The following is a 10,922-nucleotide window of genomic DNA, read 5'->3' as shown; positions in this document are numbered from 1 at the left end:
AGAAGTTGGGAACACAACTACACAAGACGAAATTCACTCATTCCTTAAGGGCTGATTTTGGAGCTTGAATAATGTGGCCACACCCGTAATTTGTGAAGGGTCATAGCACTGTTGGCTGATTAATTAATTGTCCATGTACCATTAGAGCTTCAATCTACATATCCATAAGACTCTCTATAACTCAACAAGGATTTAATTGAGAATTAATTCTGGATTAATTTGAATTGTTCGAATTAATTGAGGGGAATTAATTATATTGGACAATTATTTAAATTAAATATATGTGATATAATTAATATAATGTATTGGATACATTATAATATAAAATATTTTGAGAGGAATTTGAATATGATTCAAATACTAATTATATGAATTATATGAATGAGATTCATATAATTAAATTTAATATAAATATGGTTTATGTTAAATACCATAAATAGTTGAGAAGAATTAAATATTTGAATATGATTCAAATATTAATTATATAGATGAGATTCATATAATTAAATTTTAGTATAAATGTGATTTATATTAAATGTTATGCATAGTTGAGAGAAAATAAAACTATAGGTTATATCATATTTAACACAATATAAAACTATAGGTTATGCGTTATATTTGATATAACATATAGTGTATATATATAATAAGGTAGTTATTATATATATTAGTTTAAATTAAATTAAATTAAATTAAATTTATATTTAATTGTAACCCACTCCCCTAATTCTTTCAACCAAAAACGTACAGGGCAGTTCAGTTTTGAACGATTCATTCTTCATCTTCTTCCTCCAAATTTGACAGACAAGAGTTTTCTCAAAACTCATCATCCTTGTCCTCTTATCTCCTTTCCCTCTTCCAAAATCCATACTAGAGCCCACGCCTCCTGCTTATTCTCAATCCCTAAGGAGAATATAGTAGGTTCCACTTTGTGGTGGTGTCTATTTGGGTTTTCAAATTGGAGATCTAAGAGAAAGATCTGGGTCGAGGGAATACGTGAAGAATTGATTGGCTTCAAGGGTAAGTGTCATCTTCTTCCCTATTTCTCATTTTAATAGCATGTTGTAAAGTTTAGATTGATAATGTATAATTGTTCTATTTAGTAATTTATGAATTCTGTGAAAACTAAAATGGGAACAATTCCCGTTTTCGTGGCAAACCCTTTGCCGGTTTCCCTTCGAATATGATAGTAAATCTTCTTTTAAAAACAAGTAAATCTGTTAAAAGATATAAGGTAAGAAAACTTTTAAAAAAGCAATCGATTTTTTAGGATCTTTCAAAGGGTATTTTTGGGTTATTGAAAGCTAAAAATACGTGCAGAAATGATATTTTCCATAAATCTTATTAATTTCAAATTATACCAAACATCCAAACAGAACTTAAAATTTTGCTATATCATCCAATTTTTCTACTAGAAATTCGGATTGGATTGGATAAATCCGAATTTTTAAAAGTGTAACTTGAATCCAATCCAGCCCGAAAAAAAATAAAAAAATTCAACCAAACCCAACAAAAAATGTAACCCAAAACCACCCTTAGAATTTAGATTGGATAGTCTGGTTGTTCAGGTTGTCGGATCACTCGAACACCCTTAATTTATAATTATTTTGGAGTGTTTAGAACATTTATTTTCAAAGTGAAAGAAATAATTTAAAATATTTAAAAAATCATGCAAAACAATTAATGTTATTGGCCATAATGTACTTTGCTACTTAGTCTCATTTTGCCATCAAGGCTGATGAGTTGCATATATAGTTGAACAAGATAACGACTCTATAGTGTTGTACGTTCATAATTTCTTAATCTCACGTCAGCATCAAAGCCGAAAGTCATCCTACTTAGGTTTGAGTTGCATATATAGTTGAACTAGATAAAGGCCCAACCTCATATGTTCTATCAATACTTGAACAATACAACCTAATTCATAAATCTAGATATTTTTTCATGTGATTCATTTTTTCCCTTTATATATAGATTAGAATATTTGTAGTTATTGAAATGTTATAGATAAGATCCTTCGAAATTTTCAAAAGTTAAGAATAATTGAAATCTTAAAATACATTTCAAAGCATATACCTAACGTCTTAAATTTTCATTGTCATGACATTTTCATATGTCCGTAGGTTTCGTGTTGGCATAACGTGTGATTTGACATTTTTATTGTATTGTAGAACAACCTATGAAATGTAACAAAAATATCAACCAAGTATAAATCATGTCAACTTCATATTAATAATAAGAAATAAAAGAGATAGTTGTAAATATAGTAATCATATTCAAAATACTAGCATATATAGTAACATTTAAAAAATTGCAAATATAGCAAAATCTATCATAAATAGACTCTCATGGTCTATCATCATTGGTGGTCTATCACCGATAGACCATACAAGTCTATCAGCAATAGAAGTCTATAACTGATAGACATTGCTATATTTGCAATTTTTAAAAAATATTGTTAACATTTGGTTATTATTCTTAAAATTGTTACAAATTACAATTACCCTAATATAAAAGGTGAATATTACTCCTTCGTTAATTTAAATATATATTTTAAATTTTGAAGAAGATGTTGACAATTTATCCATATATACCCATTATATTTCTATAGAATTGAGGAACTGATATTTTCATCGATATCAACATTTAAAACTTTACACATATACTATGGACTTCGGACAGGAAGTAAAGAGAGGAAAAGGCAATATGATTTGAAATAATTGAGACTAAAATAAAGGAAGATCATATTAGGTAGGTTTTAAAGTTGTTTAGAGAGAGAAAGTGGTCACAAAAGGGGAAAGGAAAAAGGTTGAAAGTAAAGGGTATATGTAGGTTTGAATTTACACAAGGCTTGGTTAAAAAGAAAGGCTATAAAGGTAGAAATAATAGAGGTTCAAGGTTTAGGGTTTTAGGGTTTAGAATAGGCAATGAGAAGGGATGGGAAAGAGGGGTCATTATGCAAATTTTTAAAAAATATAGAGTGGGAAAGTGACTTAACAGATGAAATGTCCTTCTCCAAAAAGGACATTATTTAAATTTCTTTTGCATTTGAAACCTTTAATTTGCATGCGTTTGTGTGGAATTGATTTTATTACACTCTGCCCTCTTGCTTTTCTTCACATATAACATAATTAACACTACAACAATTTTGGCTTTTCAATGACACGGGAAGAAAGAGTGATGAGAAATAGTAATAAAAGTTAAACTCACGTGCTTTTTATTGAAAAAAAATGGATTTTTTCGTGTCACAAATTTATGACGGTAAATAATAGTTATTAATTGTAAAAAATGAAAAAGGAGTGATTTTGGTGGGAAAAACAAAGAAAATTTTGATTTTTCAACTATTACGATAGTTTTTTCATGTTGCTAGTTTATGACTGGAACTAACCGTCATTAAAGAGTGACAGTTCATTAGGGATATTAAATTGAAAATTATAAAAATGCTTTTGGCAAGAGAAAAGGGAATTTTGCATTGTTTTTTTTTTTACTCTTTGACTGTTTTTTAGTGTCATCAATCTATGATTTTTATTAATTGTCATTAAAGAGAAATTAATGAAAAAACTAATTACGACATTTAGATAAATTAATTTCAAATTTGAAAAATATTACTAGCGTACAATAAATTTTAATTTTAAATTAGAGAAAACTAGTTACAGTATTCAGTAACTTAATATTAAATTAGAAAAGGTTAATAATTCTTAGTAAATTATAATTTTAGATTAGAAAAACTAATTACTTATGTAAATAATTAATATTAATTTTTAAGCACTTAGAAGTGAGTTTAAAATATTTATCACAATTTTAAGCATTTGATAAAACTTATTGTATATTATCTTTTTAAAAACCACTTTTTCATTTACTTCTAGAGCAAAATCAGATAATTAGTAGGTAATCTTCAATTTTTTTTTTACGGTATAAATTATTGCATTTTTTTTCCATGTATTTTCTAATGTTAAATTAACGAACAAGTATGATTTTGGGAGTATGAACAAAATAACAAAAACGGTAAGAGTTAGGGTTGTTCAAATAATCCGACAACCTGAACAATCTGGACTATCCAATTCAAAATGTAAATGTTGGGTTGGGTTAGTTTTGTTCTTTGGGTTGGGTTGAGTTGAATTTTTCTATTTTTATTGGACTGGGTTGGGTTATGGGTTGACTAAAAAAAATATGTGTTGACCTAATCCAACCTTGTTTAAAATTTGATTTATTTGTATTGATTAATTTTTGAATTTTTAATATTTTTATTTTAAAATTGTTATGATATTTATCTTTGTTTAAAATTTACAATAAATATCATAGATATTTGGTATTTAGCATCTTAATTTTATGAGATTTTAGTTATTTGTCATGTGTTGTATATAAATTTACATATTTTTCATTAAAAACTAAAAAAACAATTATAACCCGACAATCCAACCCAACCTAACTCGAATTTTAAGGGTTGGATTGGGTTGAGTTGGAAATTTTATTTGAATCATTTGGGTTGTCAATCAAACCAATCCGAATTTTCGGATTGGTAAAAAAAAAAAAAAATATTGCACAACTATTTACAATATTGCACAACTATTTAAGAAAAGGATAAAAGTGATCCTCATGTCAGGAAAAATAAAAATGTTCATAATTATTATTTTAATGAAAAACTGAAGAACAACTTAAAAAAAAAAAAAGTCAAAATTCTTATAATGAATCACAACAATATTATTATCTTCACATTCATAAATTTAAAATTAAGAGATTATGTTATTAAAAGTTTGATGGATGCATATGACAAAAAAAAAAATATATATATCCATTTTAACTTTTAAACTTTAGAGTTTATATCAATTAAAACCTTAAACTAATTTTTGTATCAATTTAAATGCCGAGCTTATATAAGTTTATCAGTTTACACACTTCTTCAGATTTTGTCCGAAAAGCATGGTGTGAAATTTACGATTTGTATCAACTAAGCTATTAAATTTTCATAAGCAATTGACTTGATTTAGACCCTTCTTTATGATTAGTTTTGAAAATCATATATGCCTCAATCATGTAGATTTCTGAGCAAAGTGCACACGTCAAGTTATAATACAGTAAGACGATCTTCAGAGATTGAAGTATCGTCCTTAGAAGAGATCAAATGTCTAGATGAATTTAGGTATTTTAAAATTATGTTGTCTTTATTTAAGTAACAGAAGTAAGATGTGTGATAATTGCAAAACCAATAAGAAAAACTTAAAAGATAAAGATCGAATCTCAAAAAATAAAAGCGGTCCAAGGTGTTGATTTCATTAAGTCATGCACAAGTTTCAATAAAATCTTGTGTCATTGATATGTTTAAACTTAGCAACTAAATTCCTAATTATTATCTTTTAATAATAATAGTTTCTCATGCCATCCTAATTGATTACTAATCTCTTAAAACCAAATTAATGAAAAGCATGATAATCATTTATATTTTGGCTTGATTTCGATTATGCCCTTTGTCCGAGATCACCCCTAATACATATGAGTTAATGTAGCGTAAAATCTTTAAATTTGAATAACATATAATTATAATTAATTCTCGTATGAAAAAACACATATATATAGTGAAATAGTATTTTTAGGCATTTTCATAAATTTTGAATCAATACAATTATCCAAATGCTAGGTATCCCAATAAATAAATAAATAAAACTTATTTTTAAGTATTAACATGCAACATATAATCTACTTAGTAATAATTTAAATCACTCCTTTGATGTTGACCACCATAGATCTCCCTTTTGTATCATTAATGGAACATTGACTTCATGGATTAATTAGATTTTAAAAATTCATGCTTTCAAATATTGGGTTTTTTTTTTTTTTTCTTTCTTTTGAATCACAAATATATTGGATTTTGTACTTTATTTCAACTTATAGATAAAAATATCTGGTTGATTAACCATGTTTCCCAATGCTACAACAAAAGGACCCCACATAGAATATAGGAAGCCCCATATGGTAAAAATCCACTTTGTAGTTTTGCAATTATTATTTTTATCATCATCATTGTTATATTAAAAGATAATGACTAATGAGAAAATGAGAGGACTTGGATCCAAATGTTTTCCATTGTATCCAAATTTAATAGGGTGCTTTAACCATAATGACCTTGACCACTATGGCTTGTAGGTATTTTTTTTTAAAAATATTTTTAAATTAATTAATATTAATTTTTAAAATTAATGAAAATATATGGTTGTTTTGAAATTTATTATAATTTTATTCATCATCGTCTTCCAAAGATGAGGATGATTATATTTATTAAGACAAAGTGGAGCATCCATGGTGGTAGGGTAGAGTGATTGTAGGGTACTAAAACGACGAGAATTAATGGAAGATAATACTAAGGGTTATTGTAATTGGGAGCGATTTTAGGAATGATAATCAAATGTATAATATCATTTAAAAAAATTCGTAAATATAGACAAGTTTATCAGCGATAGATTTCTATCGTTGATAGACTCTGAAGTCTATTGGCAATAGATTTCTATCGTTGATAGACTCTGAAGTCTATTGGCAATAGATTTCTATCGTTGATAGACTCCTCTCAGTGATATGGTCTATCACTGATAGACTCCTACCAATAATAGTGATAGACTATTTAAATTTGACCATATTTGCAATTTTTTAATATTATGTTATATCTGCTAATACTTTTGAGTCCAATGTCTATATTTGCAACTGTTCCTATACCAACATCGGTAGTTTTTTCTTTACAATAAAAATATAAATATATATTACAATTTATTTTATTTTTTAAAAAAGTTAAATTTAAAGGAGGGTTGTAAATATAGTAATTAGACTCAAAGTATTAACTTATATAGCACAGTGCAAAAGAATTTATAGATATAACAAAATTTAGGTTGAGTTCTCAGGGTCTATCAGTGATAGACCATATCACTAAGAGTCTATGTTAGATAAATTTTGTTATATTTGTAATATTTAAAAATGTTGATATATAATTATCTATTATTCTTAAAATTGCTCCCATTGCAATTATCTTAAATTTAATTAAGTATTAATTATGGTTAACTTGTAAATATTCATTTGGGGAGAAAAGAGAAATGCACTGTTCATCTCGATTTCCGCACTTCCTCTATAAATAGAAAGACTATGCTATTATTTATTTCTTGAGTTAACTAGATAATATGAGTTCTTTTAGTAATATGAGTTCTTTCATTATTTGTTTCTTGTATTTTTACTTTTCATTATGAGCTCATCATTCTCACTGGATTCAAAGATGTAGATCAATACCCTAAGGACGAAATAAAAAGCTCCATTTGTATAATTTTACTTTCACTCAGCATTTAGTTAATCCTTGGCTTTTATTATTCTTATTACATATTGTGAATGTGTTTTGTCACCTAGGTTATGGTGTATAATATTGAGCCTATCATTGAAAGATTAAGATAATAAGTAGTATTTATAAGTGCAATATAGGAGAAAAGTTTAGACATATAATTTCAATTGACCCTTAGAAATAGGTTAATCCCTATAGAATCACTAGAATTACAAGCCTAATAATCCAAGCTTTAAATTAACCTTAGGCATTGTTAAAGTAAATTAGGGATTTATTTTTAATTAATATTTTCCTTTATGTATTTTTTCTTTCTTGGTTTCTTTCCTTTGTTGGGTCTATTGATGTCTATTTATTTGCGTGAGTATTGTGTTCTAATTAATCTAATTATTTAACATAATATATATAAAATTAACATGGTATTAGAGTCGTAAGGCCTAGGAGATTTATAGTTTTCAGCCACCGCTTCTGTCTGATCTCTGCATCTGTTGATCTACCATCAACAGAGGTAGATCCAAAGTTGGTTCACATGCTTAGTTGATTCTGCATTCTTGTTTTTCAATTTCAGTCTCTGTTACGTTTTATGATCTTTCAAGGTCTCTGTTTTGTTTTCAAATCAGCAGTTCATGGGTTCTATTTTAGATCTCTCAATGAGGATCTCTGTTTCTAGTCTAGAAGTTCTCCATGTGTTTAGTTCTTCGTGGGTTATGTATCTAACTCAGAAGTTCTCTGCATTTTAGTACTTCGTGGGTATTCTCTTCAGCCCAGAAGTTCTCTGTGTTTTAATACTTTGTGGGTATTCTTTCCAGCCTAGAAATTCTCTGTGTTTTAGTTCTTCATGGGTTTTGTCTCTAACTCAGATCTGCCATGATTTGATTCAGGAGTTTTCTTCGATTTTCATCATCAGCTTCAATTGACCACTTCATAAACTCAAGTTGATTGTTACTCTACCACCTTGAGTTTGAGGGAGGGTATTAAAGTAAATTAGGGGTTTATTCCTAATTAGTAATTTTCTTTTGTGTACTTTTCCTTTCTTGGTTTGTTTCCTGGGTCTATTGGTAGATTTATTTGCCTTATTATTGTATTATGATTAAGCAAATTATTCAACATAATAGGTACAAAACTAACATGGTATCAGAGCCATAAGTCCTAGAGTTTATACTTTTCAGCCACTGCTTCTATCCGATCTCTGTCTCCGTCAATTTGCCATCGACAAAGGCAGATCCAAATTTGGTTCACCTGCTTAGTTGATTTTGCGTTCTTGTTTTTTAGTTTCAGCCTCTGTTATATGTTTTGATCTTTTAGGGTCTATGTTTTAAATCTCTCTATGAGGATTTCTGTTTCTAGCCCAAAAGTTCTCCATGTGTTTAGTTCTTTGTGGGTTATGTCTCCAGCCCAGAAGTTCTCTGCATTTTAGTACTTCATGAGTATTCTCTCTAGCCTAGAAATTCTCCGTCTTCGGGGGTATTCTCTCCAGCCTAGAAGTTCTCTGTGTTTTAGTTCTTCGTGGGCACTCTCTCCATCCCAGAAGTCCTCAGTGTTTTAGTTCTTCATGGGTTTTGTCTCCAACCTAGATTTACCATGATTTTATTAAGGAGTTGTGAAACCCGAATTTCCATTTTTCCTATTTAAACAGGCGATTAAGGGAAACTAAGTGAAAGTTAAATCCAATGTTGAAGTAAAGGAAATTTCTAAGTGTTGAATAGATTTTCTTTGAGTAGTTTTGAGTTAGGCCTTAAATGGTGGAATTTGGCTAAGTGTAAGGTAAAAAAAAGGACCCATGCATTAAATGTTAGGAGACATTAATGCATAAGATGAGAAAGCAACCATGCGTTTGTAAGGTTGGATGCATGATTGGCCGAAGTATTAGCAAGAGGCGTTGCCAAGAGTTGCTCATGCATTGGGTATGTGTGAGCGAGAGCAGAGAAAGCGAGAGGCTAAACGCAAAGCATTGGGCAGACGAAGAGGTAGACGATCGTTTAGTAAGTGAGCAGCGCTACATGATGAGGTAGACGATCGTGTAAGCGGGCGCTGGACGATCAGGCTATACAATAAACAAAGTACTACACGATCAGTGTAAGTGCTAGACGATAAGCGTAGAAGCTAGGTGATAGCGGTAAACAATAGCACTAGACGATAGTGTTAAGCGTTAGACGATGACGCTAGGTGATGGCACTACGCGATGGGCGTGTATGCTAGACGATAAGGCATCAACGCTAAACGATGGAGGTAAACGATGCTCGCAGTAGCTAAGCGATAGACTATGTGCGAGATCGTTGAGAGTGAAATCAGAGAAATCGTTGAGAGCGAGATCGTTTAATAAACGATTGAGCTACACGATGGGCTGTTGAAGCTAGATGATAGAAGCAAGAACTAAATGATGGGGTGGTGCTGAGGATTGCGTTACGCAAAATTAGTGAGCTCATATGGACAAATGGTTGTACCGAGAGATGGGTAGACTTGAGTTAGTAGGAGCTGGACGAATTAAGTTTCATGCAAAGGAAGTATTATGCATGAGAAGGACAACTCAAGTAGGTATGTGGCATGGAAGTAGGTGAATTTCAAGGGAGTAAGTGGTGGCAAAATATGGTGCAAACACTTCAAGAGTAGGAGGTGTCTTGCATTGGAGGCTTGGTAAAGATGAGAAAGATTATTTCCTTAAGCCTATAAATACCACCACAAGCCTTCTTTTGAGTACATAATCCGAAATCCCCTTGAAATATAGTAGGAAGAGTGTTTAAGAGTAGATTCGGAGATAGCTATGCGTTGGTCATGAGGTTCCAAGAGAAGAAGATGTTGTCGGACAGTGATCTGGAAGTAGCATCAACTTCAAACAAGGATATCTCCCAGAATACTCGTGCATTTGAAGTGATTCTAAATCCATATGAAAGCTAAAAGAGTCTAGTTTTTAGGATAGGGATTTTGGAGAAGAAGCTCCAAGTAATCGGGCTAGACAATAAGGAAAAGACAGAAGGGTCGAGCTATCGGATAAGCTGGGCCATTCTTGATGTTTTGAAGATTTCGAATAAACCACAAGGATTTCTGAGCTAAGATTTTAAGCTAAGCTTTCTGAGATATTTTAGAGCATATTTGTAGAAGGAAGTATCTCAAGATAAAGCCTAGAACTATGAGTAATCTGAGCTTTAAGTTGAATCTGGAATTTAGGGTTCAAAAGAGGAGCCCGAAAAGATCAAGGAACTTCTAAGAGAAAGATTCCTATCCTTACCAAGGTGAGTGGTAATTTCCTTTAAGTCTTAAAGCATATCTTTTAGAGTAAATTGTACATGATTATGTTATAAATGAGTATCTAGCATGAGAATGAGATTATGTGATCGGGAGGGTCAGGGGGTCAATAGACCTAGTTCCTGAGCCCGAAAAGAAAAACCTCATGGGATGGTCAGGGGACCGAGAGATCTAGTTTCTGAGCCTGTGGGAAGATCCTCGTATGAGATGATCAGAGGGTCGACGGGTCTAGCTTCTGAGCCCATGAGTGGGGATCTATGTATACATAAGAGACATTGGAAACAAAATGAAAACGCAAAAGAGTAAGCGTTTGTAATTAGTAACAGCTAACTATCTACCATGTGTGTAGGTAGACAACATACTCATTCTA

Source organism: Benincasa hispida, chromosome 12, assembly GCF_027475165.1.
Source record: "Benincasa hispida cultivar pf3 chromosome 12, pf3_genome.v1.1, whole genome shotgun sequence".
Taxonomy (NCBI): Eukaryota; Viridiplantae; Streptophyta; class Magnoliopsida; order Cucurbitales; family Cucurbitaceae; genus Benincasa; species Benincasa hispida.
Note: the sequence above shows the minus strand (reverse complement) of the source record.